The sequence below is a fragment of the Lygodium microphyllum genome, chromosome 16, assembly GCF_053477565.2.
Source record: "Lygodium microphyllum isolate KBCC chromosome 16, Lygodium_microphyllum_v1.1.10, whole genome shotgun sequence".
In the NCBI taxonomy this organism is placed as follows: domain Eukaryota; kingdom Viridiplantae; phylum Streptophyta; class Polypodiopsida; order Schizaeales; family Lygodiaceae; genus Lygodium; species Lygodium microphyllum.
Genome location: NC_141150.1, coordinates 66,223,433 through 66,235,569, shown reverse-complemented (window position 1 = coordinate 66,235,569; position 12,137 = coordinate 66,223,433).

Here is a 12,137-nt window from a genome sequence, read left to right as displayed (position 1 = left end):
ACTTAATGAAATGAATTAGATAGAGATTGAAGAATTGATGCATGCACATGATATGCATGATATACTTGCATTCTATGAGAAGGTTCAAAAGCTAGAGGATCTTGTTGTCCTACACAAGATCAATGTAGTGGGACTTTGGACACATGATTATTTCTTCAAGAGCCTCGATGCGAATCAAATGACTACTTGTCTTATAGGCTCTTGCACACAAATGCAATCATTTGTTTGTAGTGAGTGGCATGGCCTTGCTTCAATCCCATGAAGGATGCATTTTCCACACTCCACGATCTAAGTGAGTGCTCCTTGAACTCTCAACCCTCTACAACCTCCACATGCAAGAGAGAAGCATGGGCATGACAAGTGAGAGTTCTTGGAGAGAAGATGAGTAGAGCTTCACCCTCTTGGTCCCTCACCCTCTCACTCTCTTTTTCTCAATCTCTCACTCTCACCCTCACTCACTCTCCCACAATGAAAGTGTGACTTTACATGTTTAATCAATAGAATTGTTGCAACCATTTGGAAATTCAAATGTGCATGTGCTTCATGCATATCATATTATGGTTAGTAATCCAAAGACTATTTATAAAACTTTAGGCTCCCTCTCATGCTTGCTTGCTCCTTGTGTGAGAGCTTTCGCTCAACCGCCAAGACCCACGGACCGCTTATTGTTTCAAGCCCTCCAAGCCGAGCACTAATGGCTACCTCTCACATAGCCAATGCGCCATCCATATCTACGGGTGTAGTGAGATTACCTTGATGCCAAAATGAGTTGCCTCCTCTCTCACGCACTCCGGTAGCTCCATGATCCAAGTGCAAGCTTCAAGCAAGCTCCATCCTCAAGCTCCACGCTCCAAGCTCCATCGCCGCGAGCAAGAGAAGAGAAGAGAAGAGAAGAGAAGAAGAGAGGAGAAGATGGAGAGCTTCTCCTCCCCAGTCCCTCGCCCTCACACACTCACTCCCTCACACTCTCACACTCCCTCTCTCAAGCACAAGCTCAAGCAAGCAATAAGAAGAAGAAGAAGAAGAAGGGGAGAGCCACTTTTGGCCACACACAAGAATGAGCTTCTCATTCACTTTTCAACTTTATATACAAAACCCTAAATCCCTTTTGGGCAGTCATCCACTTATCCCCTTTTTTACATGGCCGGTCGTGGCCTAGGCCATTTTTCACATTGTCCTCCTATCCTCCTAGCTTCTTTCCTACCGCCTATCTACATTTACAAATTGCACGGGTGAGAGCCCAGCGCTATTTAAATTAAATCATGATGTGCTTGCGCTCTTTTACAAAAGTATTGACTTGCGCTTTTCCTTGTGCGCATTTTTCTCTTATTTAGGACTTTTCTTGCGCTTCTTGTGTTTCTAGATTTTTCTTGGCGCACCTTCGTCTTCCGTTTCACTTTTCCTTGGCCTTTGTATTTTGCTTTAGCTTTTCCAGATTTTGCACCTTGTTTGTCTGACGGTAAACATTACCCCCCTCCTAGACGGGTGCCAATCCCATGGCACTCACCGTCATAGGTAGCAAGCTTTGACATGCACTGAAGACGTGGGTGGAAGGGACATCGGTGGTTGCTGTGGAGGAGTGTTGGTGATGGTGTGGAGGAAGGTCATTGGGGGCACGTTAGTGGCCTAGGTGGCTGGTGGTAGGGTTGTTGGAGTTGGTGGTAGGGCTATTCTTTGTTGGGGATTGCACTGATGGCCAGCACAAGTGTTGGTTTGTTGGGGATTCTGCACATGACGATGCTTGGTGGGCTTGCAGGATGATAAAGGATAAGAATTCAGAGTTGGGTGTCGATGAAGAGTGAACTTCACTTTCGTTGGAGTCTTCAACACCTGCAATTGAAAACCTCTCATAAGTGGTCTCTCCCTAGGGGTAGTGCTCTCATAAGTGGTCTCTTCTCTATCGTGCACAAGACATAGTTCAATTAGTCTGGGAGACACATCAAACTCTAAGAAAGCTAAGAGTATTGTCCTGTACTTGAGGACCCAAACTTGTATATATTTTGGTGTAGATATTATGTGAGTGCTCGTGCATACTTAGATATTACGTAGTTAGAAGATTACGGGCTGGTTTCTTGTAACAATGTGTGGATGAAGCAAAGTTGTCCATGTTGAGAAGAAGTACACGTGAAGGTGTATGAGACATCCTTTGCATTGTGACTGCACAATGTAACATAAGTGAACACAAGGACACCGCACTTTCAGTAGTAGCTAGGAGCCATTGGACTTGCTTGATGAGGACAATGTACTTTTCATGGCCATTCATGCGGTGGTTACCACAATTGATTGTGATGGTATTAAGGCAGAGTACAAGAGGGAATCGTGCAAATGGGTCAGCGTGATAGGTCTAACCATAGGCGAGACAAGTTCCCTAGATATGTCCTGCCCTTGATATACCCTCAACAATTATGGGTGATGCTAAAGGGCTAGGGAACTAGGGACGGAGCCAGCCAACCAAGGTCACTAGACATACCTAATTTGAGGACCCCTAGGTGCTATGCTATGATCGTGGGTGCTTCATATCATTTCGTTCTTTTCTTTTCTTCTCTTTTCTTTCCCGTTTTATTTTTTGTTTCTTTTTCTTGTTCTTTTTTTTTTTGGGACTTGCCTGAGTACAACTATTGCAATATGTTGAGGCTATCAACCTTTCAATGGATAGGGAAATGTCAAGCTTTGAAGGCTCAGGAAATGGATATTGCAGTGATGATTGTGCCCTAGCCTCGTTGTTAGAGAAGTAGTTGTTGAGATGGGGAGATACACTTGAGATATGGCAACCCTCTTTGGAACGTGCGATGTTGGTACAATTGAGGTAATAGCTGTCGTGAGTGCCCGACGTAGAGTGTAACCCAGAAAGAGGAAGTGGTTAAGATCATGCTTTGGGCCAGATGACGTGGGCACTCACATGGGTGATTTTTGCTTTCGGCAGCATGGCTTTGTCGCGGCTCTTTGTGAGGTTGGTGGTCTTGTAGTGACTTGGGCATTGAACACGTTCGCACGAAGACATGCGTCCTCCTACATCCACTTGTCACTTCATGAGAGTATATGCAAGTTGCATGCATCAAGTACAACGAATAGATACAATCATGTCAAGATATTACTTTATCAAAATCCTATGATGCTAATTACGATGCATATTCCGGTGCTTGTTAAAGACATGGCATATATTAGCAATAGGTAAGGAAAGTGTATATAGGTGAGGAGCCTGCCCCTTTAACAATTTTTTAAAAAAAAGTTATGGTCGGATGGCCTTTGTTAAGTTGCTTATATATCATAAGGGCTAGTCTATTTGCATGAGGCGGGGCAAGTCTGGGTGGTCGAGCAATGGAGATTGTGCCAATGAGGGGTTCCTATGAGGCTCGTCGTGGAAGATGTTTGCTGGGACCCGAATGATATAGTCCCTAGCCGCAACTGTTTCCAGAATGCTTTTAAACAATGCGTCAAATTCCTTCTTGTCTCGAGTTGCCCTCTCCTCGTTCGAGCACCTGGTGTCCGAGCGTCTGGAGGGAGCCTGCACGGCTGGTGTTGCTATACCCCGTATACTCCCTTGAGCCCTCATCCTCTTGGCTTGGGGGATTTTTGGCATGCGTCCTGGGCAGTGTCAATTAGGGCCTCTTTTCGGCGCATACCTCTTTAGAGTAGGCACGTAGCATTCTGGTGGGGGCGCTAGTGCCTTATTCTCTTTCTGACGGTGGAGAGCTTCCTTGCATGCTAGCTGCACTATGTGGTCCATGGCAGCTACCGTAGGGGGATCTGCAAAATGCGAACCAAGGATTAGGCCCTGAGGCAGGATAAAACTATTCGCATGGAAGGGATTATACAGTGGGTTATCAAGCACATATGGCGATGAGGGGAGCGGTGAGGCATGCAGTGTTTGTTGTAGAGGGATGACCCCCATGATGATGTTTGTTTTGCCTCCAACCATTAGCAGATCTTGGCTTATGCTAAGTTGCGTGGACTGGTTGTCATGGAGTGGGGCAAGGCTCATCCTTGGAAGGATAGACTGGAAAGGAAAAAGGTGTATAGAAAGGGATGGTGCCCCATCTACACCATCAGAGATGTTGGTCAAGGTTTCCTATGGTGGTTACAGGTTCCTTTACGTAATTTAGGACACTGACACGAAGACAAGATAAAACAAGATCAAACACTTCCTTAACTTATCTTAAGATTAATATTTGCCTCCTGCCCATATAGAATAATTAAGTGTTCCTTTCTGCCTTCGCAGAAAAATCCTTCCGTCTCCTAGCAATAAAACCCGAAGGTTTATCCTCCCAAGATTCCGGCTTGTAACTAGTATCAAGGCCTCGAGATCCCATCTCGAGTCATGTAGAAAACTTGTGAAGGACCCGGAGCCATTGAGATTTACGGCCAGAGCCCCCACTGGCACCCAACTTCCTCCTATGCCAAGTAATTTCCACGGAGAGACCTCTCGCAGTGGGTTCAGTCCACATTCCAGGCGCAGATTCATAACCCCCTTGGTTAGGGTTTGGCAGCTCGCAGGGGGTAGCTAGTGCCATCCTTCCTTAATTATTCCTTTAGGGAGTCAATCACAGTCGAAGCACCCAGCTTACAAACAATTACTAAGGAAAACATCCCTTTCATTTCCAATCAAGAAAATATCATTTTCTACATCAAGCAATCACTTTGCTTATAAACCACTTGTCCTTAGTAGGATCTCCTCTTACCAAGGCAACCAGTCAATTCACTTAGAAATATCCTTTTCGAAACAACCAAGCAAAATCCTTGATGAACATTCCATTTAGAGTCAGCTTACTAGCCTAGCTTAAACCTGGAGGATATCCACTTCTAATAATCTTAGACAAGATCCTTAAAAACAACTCACAAGCACGTGTGTTTAATCACTCAACTTCTTTTGAATCCCTCTTTCCCTTGGGTTTTTCCCTAGGGTTCCAAGTTGTGAATTCTCGATTCCTTGCACGTCTTTTAACATACTTGGTAATCTTTAAAACACAATAAATATATTGTAAGACTTGTCATACATTCTTTCCATCCTCTCTTAGTGTGATGCTATGTAGAATTTCGCCATCAAACTCATCTTCCGTTCACAAGGGTTGTCTAATAAACTGACATAATCTATGATCCTTAACTCCCTTCACATTTAGTCAATGACTTCTTTTAATCCTAGTATGCCTTAAATACATGAAGACTAATTTTTCCATGAAACTATGCATTTGCATGCTAAGAACGGGAGCTATCATTTCATGTGTTTATTGAAGTCACGGGCGCGAACCATGAACCCTAGATAACTCTTCATGTACTAGTTTGGGTGGAAGCCTATTATTTTATGTGAAATATGTGAAAACACCTATCATTTCATGTGTGTAAACCTAGCCTTGATTCGTGTGTGCTACGTTGGTCATTCCATTCGTCCCTCAGCATTACCGGTGGCTTGGATGCCTACGTTTCCCATGACTTTCTTCTTGGGAGCCATTCGCCTCACGGAGATTGGGCAAGTCGGGACCTTGGCGGGATTCGCGTTGACAGGTTTGGTTGGGTAAGACTGCTGGACGGGGCTCCTTGGGTGACTTGTGGCGGTTACTCTCTTTCTCTCTCTTCTTCTTCTTTTTCTCCTCTCCTTCTTTCTTTCTCTCTCTCTTCTTCTTCTTCCCTCCTACTCTCTTCTTCTTCTTCTCCTACTCCCCTATTCTCTCTCCCTCTCCTTCTCTTCTTCTCCTTTCCTCTACTCTCTCTCTCTCCTTCTCTTCTTCTTCTCTTCTTCTACTATTCTCTCTCCTTCTCTTCTTCTTCTCTTCTTCTACTACTCTCTCTCTTCCTCTCCTCTCTCTGCCCTCTTCTCCTTCTTCTCTTCCTCCCTCTTTCTCTCCCTCTTCTCTCTCTTCCTTCCTTCTTCTTTTCTTCTCTTTTTCTTTCTTCTCTCTCACCCTTCTTCTTTTCTTCTCTTTTTTTCTCTTTTCTCTCTCACCCTTCTTCTTCTCCTTCTCTCCTTCGCCTTCTCTCACTCTTCTTCCCTTCTCTTCCTTCTCTTCTCCTCCTCTTCTCTCTCTTCTCTCTCACCCTTCTTCTTCTCCTTCTCTCACTCTTCTTCCCTTTTCTTCCTTCTCTTCTCCTCCTCTTCTCTCTCACCCTTCTTCTTCTCCTTCTCTCACTCTTCTTTCCTTCTCTTCCTTCTCTTCTTCTCCTCTTCTCTCTCCTCTCTCTCCCTTCTTCTTCTCCTTCTCTCCTTCTTCTTCTCTCACTCTTCTTTCCTTCTCTTCCTTCTCTTCTCCTCCTCTTCTCTTCTCTCTCTCCCTTTCTCTTCCCTTCTCTTCCTTCTCTTCTCCTCCCCTTCTCTCTCTTCTCTCTCACCCTTCTTCTTCTCCTTCTGTTCTCCCTCCTCTTCTCCCTCTTCTCTTCCTCTCTCTTCCTACCTTCCCTTCTCATGGCCAGTCGCCTGGCGAAATGGGGGGGGGGTTTCAAATGACAGTCTAACGGGGGGGAGGGTGGTTTCCCTGTCACGCTTCCACGTGGGCAGTCGTTGCTGCTGCCAAAGGGGTGTTGAGAGATCGAGCTCCACTCGTGATATGCCAGGGTGACCGTTGTGCATTTATGTCACCGACTTGTCAGTTGTAGATGCGGTTGGTACACCGCCCATGAATAATAGCTAGATGACAGCTATCCTTATCTACTCTAGTTCGTGGCTCAATTAGTATGCCACCTTAGTTAGTTGAGTTTGTTTTGAGACCCATATATAGGGTTCTTCTATTTCCTTGTACTAGAGTTCTTTTGGCTTACACAACTAAGAAGAGGAAAACTGTTTTCAGTCTCCACCTCTGTGTATATTCCCCCATTGTGCAAGCAAGAAAGCTACAAGTGAGACTCCTTCCTTCTCTCCCACAATCTTGACATGGTATCAGAGCCTTGTTCGTGGTAAGGAGCTCAAGAAAGCAAGCCAAGCTCGCGGTGTTCTGGTAAGAGGAGCAGTGTCGCTTTCATTTTCTATTTTGGGAGCAGATCTCTGCAGGTAGCACAGCCGGAAATTGCAAGAGTGCATTGTCTCAGGTTGAGACGCTCTTCGCGGTGAAGCAAGAGGGCACTATATGCTACGGGAGGGGGCTTTAGCCCTTGGCGACCCTGTTTTTTTGATTTGAGGCCATTTCGGAGCCTGTTTTGGAGGCGGAAGTTTTCTGCACGCACTCAGGAAAAGGCCCAATTTTATGCTGTGCGACCACTGTTCTACAGGTCGGTGAAAAGTTGCTATAGAAATTGCATCGTATGCTTGTGTGCAGAGACATTGGGAGTTACAGAATCATCCTTATTGCCTGTTGCTGCAAAATCGTCACTAGGAAGTGACTGTGTGGTCAAATACCACTTTCGTCAATTTTGTAGATTAGCCCTTGTGAGGCTGAAGCTGTGTTCTTTGCAGTGACAGAACTTTTTGCAGTGTTCTGTAATGGCGTCTGATTCTCTCTCACAGATTGTCACTGAAAAGCTTGACAAGAACAACTTCCAAGCATGGAAGTTTAGAATGACGAATTTCCTTATGGGAAAAGGATATTGGGAATTTGTTGCAGGAAATGAAGAAGAACCAGTTCTTCCTGATGTTCCCAATCAACAGCAAATGCAGGCATTTAAAGCATGGCATGAGAGAGCCAGGAAAGTTATGTATTGGCTGTCTATCAGTATTTCAGACTCTATGATTGTGCATATTCAGGATGCAAGTACGCCAAAGGAGGCATGGGATACTTTGTCAAAAATGTATAGCACAAATACTCAAGCCAGGAAAATGCAGCTCAAGCAAGAGTTGCATAATGTGCAAAGAGAAAATATGAGCATCAATGACTACCACATGAAGGTGAAGAAGATTGCAGATGCACTTGCTTCCATTGGGTCGCCAGTGGAAGGTGATGATTTAGTTTCTGTGACCTTGAATGGTCTAGGAAAGGATTATGCGCAGTTTCGGACATCCATTTCCATCCGTGAAAGATTTCCTGATTTTGAGGAGTTGATTGCTCTTCTAATTTCTGAGGAGCAGAGAAATGGTGGTGCATCTTCTTCAGGAGGAACTTCAAAAGAAGCTGTCTTCTACTCAAATGCTAGAAAGGTAGAGGCAGAGGTAGAGGAGGCCGATCTGGAGGCCGTGGTAGAAATCAGAATATGCAACAAACTCAAGAAAACAAGTCCTATGGAGGAGGACGTGGTAACTCTAGAGGCAGGGGGAGCCAAAGAGGTCAAAATGCAAACAGTAATGTTGAATGCTACTACTGTGGTAAAATGGGTCATATGGCTAAAGACTGCTATAAAAAGCAGAATGACATCATGAATGGAAAACTGCAACAAGGGAATTATGCATCTTCTAGTAGACAGGGTGATGACAGAAATGAGCATTTGTTCATGGTGCAGCACATGAACAATTCTGTGACAAGTGCAGAAGAAAGCAATGATGTATGGTATGTTGACTCAGGTGCATCAAACCACATGACAGGTCATGTAGAATGGATGGAGGATGCAAGAAAAATGGAAAAACCAGGATTTGTGGAGATTGGTGATGATACTGCACATCCTATTGTGCATATTGGAAAAATTCCTTTGTCTATGCACGATGGGAAAAAGAGATACCTGTCAGATGTATTTCATGTCCCGAATATCACCAAGAATCTGGTTTCTGTTGGTCAAATGGTTGAGCAGGGCTTGCAGGTCAGATTTAATCCTCATGGATGCTTTGTTGAGGATATGAAAAATAAAGGTCGCTTGATAGCAAAAGGAAAGAAGAAGGGAAGAATGTTTAATTGGATGCAGACATGCCTGAATTGAGTGCAGCAATGTTTGCACATGGGACCGGTGTAGTTGCAGATATTGATATCTGGCATAAACGCATTGATCATGTTAATGTACAGTGACTTAAATTAATGCAGGCCCAAAATATTGTTGCAGGATTGCCTAAATTCAAGGTTGCAGAAATGCATAAGGTATGTGAACCCTGTCAGTTTGGAAAACAGGCAAGGAAACCATTTACTAGACATGTTCAAGAGAGTAAGAAGCCATTGGAATTAATCCACTCTGATGTGTGGACTACTAAAGCTGCATCTCTTGGAGGCTGTCATTATTTTGTCACTTTTATTGATGACTATAGCAGAAAAGTTTGGGTGTATTTTATGAAAAAGAAAAGTGAAGTTTTTGGGCATTTCAAAACTCTTAAAGCTATGGTTGAAAAAGAAACAGGTTTGTAAATAAAATGCCTAAGGTCAGATGGAGGGGGAGAGTACCTCTCAAATGAGTTTGCAAGGTTCCTGCAGGAGCATGGCATAAAGCAGCAATATTCATGCAGTCATACCCCACAACAAAATGGAATTGCAGAAAGGAAAAATAGGCATATTGGAGAGGTATCTCGTGCCATGCTCAATGAAAAAGACTTGCCAGATTTTTACTGGGCTGAAGCAGTTGCTACAGCAGTCTACATAATGAACAAGACTCCCACTACAGCAATACATGGGATGACTCCAGAGGAGAGGTATACTGGTAGGAAACCAGATATTTCTCATTTGAAAATTTTTGGTTGCAGTGCCTATGTACATGTGCCAGATGAGTTGAGATCCAAGTTGGATCCAAAAGCTGAGAAGTGCATCTTTATTGGTTACTCTCTGCAGCAAAAAGTGAGCAGAGATGTTGTTTTTGATGAGATGAGTAGCTCGTATAAACCAGTAAATGTGATGGATGATCTAGATGCTCAAAATGGTAATGCTGCACAGAATTCACAGCAGCAGTCACAAAATATTAGTGGACCTGGAGCGTCCGCTACTAGTGGTTCACATTCTTCGCCATGGACAGGCAGATTGAGATCCTTTAGAATCTTCTCAAAGCAATGCAGATAGTGGTATGCAGGTATCATGAAAAGGAAAAGAGAAGGTTGATCAGCCCATGTTTGATGTGAATGCAGGTCACTCTTATGTGGATGGTGAATCTAGTGGCTCAGAACAGAGCATTGATGATGAGTTGGGTATTCCTTCTATTGTTACACCTGGAGTAAGGAAGACCAGGGATGATTTGAGAGCACCTGGGAGTGAACCTATTTTGCGCACGTCTACGAGAGCTAGGTATCCTGTGGATAGGCTGAAATATGATGGATTTACAGCCATTCACTATGCATATATGGTCAAAGTGATACAAGAACCAGAACCCACTTCTTTTGAGAAAGCCGTGGAAAAAGAAAAATGGGAGAAAGCCATGGATGAAGAAATGGATGCCTTAGAAGCAAATGCTACATGGGAATTGGTACTGAGGGCTGAAATGATGAACGGGTTGCCTCTTACCCATCCAACCTCCAATCCTCACTAAGAGAACTAAAGAGGGGCACCACCTAGCCAAAGGGAGGATGGGCTAGGACATCCCTTTTCTCAAAGAGAATCAAGAGAACCAAGACACAAATTTACAAGAGAGAATATATGTACTAGACACCATATTGGAATATGAGAGAGAGAGATGAGAGGAGAGGGAGACAAGAGGAGAAGAGGTAGAAGAAGCTTGCCATTATGATACATGGAATGAGAAGATGAGAAGAGAGGGAGATAATAGGAGAAGAGGTAGAGGAAGCTTGCCATTATGCTACATAATAAAAGAACTCACTCATAGCTTACCTCAAAGAGATGAGGATATTCTAGAATGCTCTCATGGACTTGTCATTGTCCTTCTTCTCTCTTCTCCTTCATTCTCCATAGGCTCTTTATATAGCTTCCATGAGGGATTAGATTAAGCTAATCTTCTTGATTAACATAATCCTAGATGATGTATGGCATCTTTGAAAATATGGAGCATAGTGAATGGGACAAGTCCCCACCTTGGTCATCATGCAAGAAGCCAAGGGTGGTGGTAGACAACATAGAGAAATGGAGCTAGATTACAAGAGGTGGGTGCCCAAAGCACATTATTATAATATATTTACAAGAAGGACAGAGTGGAAAGTTGGTGTGGTGAAAGAGAGAAAAAAATTGCATGTAGCCAGCAGTTTGTGCCTTTGTAACTCCAAATCCGTGAGGAATTTGAAAAAAGTTTCATCTGCAACTTTGTAGACCAGGTCAAAACCGATCGGCCTTCGCGTGAATTTTCTTGAAATTCTCTTTTTCTTGGGAGTTATTGAGATTATAAAAAATGGCTTCTAAAAGCTGCTTTGACTTTAGTTCCCCATATGTATATAAATACATATAAGCATGTGACAAAAGGGGTCCATGCTTGTAAGCTTTTGTGAAAGATCCAAATGACACTATGATATGGATATTGACTTGTGTACTAGGGTGAGGTGTCCTCTAATGATGGTGATAGATTCCAAATCTTAGTGATGCAGACGGAGCCCATGTGTAGTTGGAGGCTAGTCCTTTGAAAAATCTATACATTCACTCAACCCCTAGGTGTAATCCATTTTCATCTTCACTAAGATAACCATCCCTTTGACCCTTTACATTGACATACCTTCTAAGAACTTGTTCCCCCCATTTGCTAGAGTTATCGTAATCGAGAAGCAATGTAGTATACCTAGTGCTTGAAGAGTAAACCCAAAGTGATATGGTAAGCTCTTGATAGGGGCTTTGGCCAAAATTTTGTGGTAATAATCCGGGTTGTAAAAAACCCGAATCATTAGCCCTCCCCTTAGGCTAGAGGTATTCATGCCTCTAGCTTGATAATGATGGTCCAATAGAACAAGGAGGACTGCACCCCCTCATTGGTGGCTCTTCATTGAATGATTGCTCCAAAGTGTTCATATTTCTTTGAAAATAAGGCTTCAGTCGCCATCCATTTACCCTTGTCTTGTGAACCTTCCCATCCATGTCACCTAGCTTATAGTTGCCATTTGGATATCTCCTTATGACCATGAATGGCCCTTCCCACTTGAACACAAGTTTAGCATCCTTTCTGTTATCAAAGCGGTTATCATAGCATAGCACAAGTGATCCTTCCCTTATGTGTTTGCTAGCCAGCTTCTTATTAAAGGTCTTCCTCCTCTCTTCACCTTGCATGGAATAGTGTTGGACTGCTGCTTCTCTATCTAACTCCAGCCTCTCTAGATCCAAGATCCTTTCCTCTAACTTCTTATCTTGATTCTTCTCTTGACTCGCTACTAAAACACGCAAATTGGCCAGTTCCACCTCTATAGGAAGCAAAGCTTCTTGGCCATAGACGAGGTGAAATGGAGT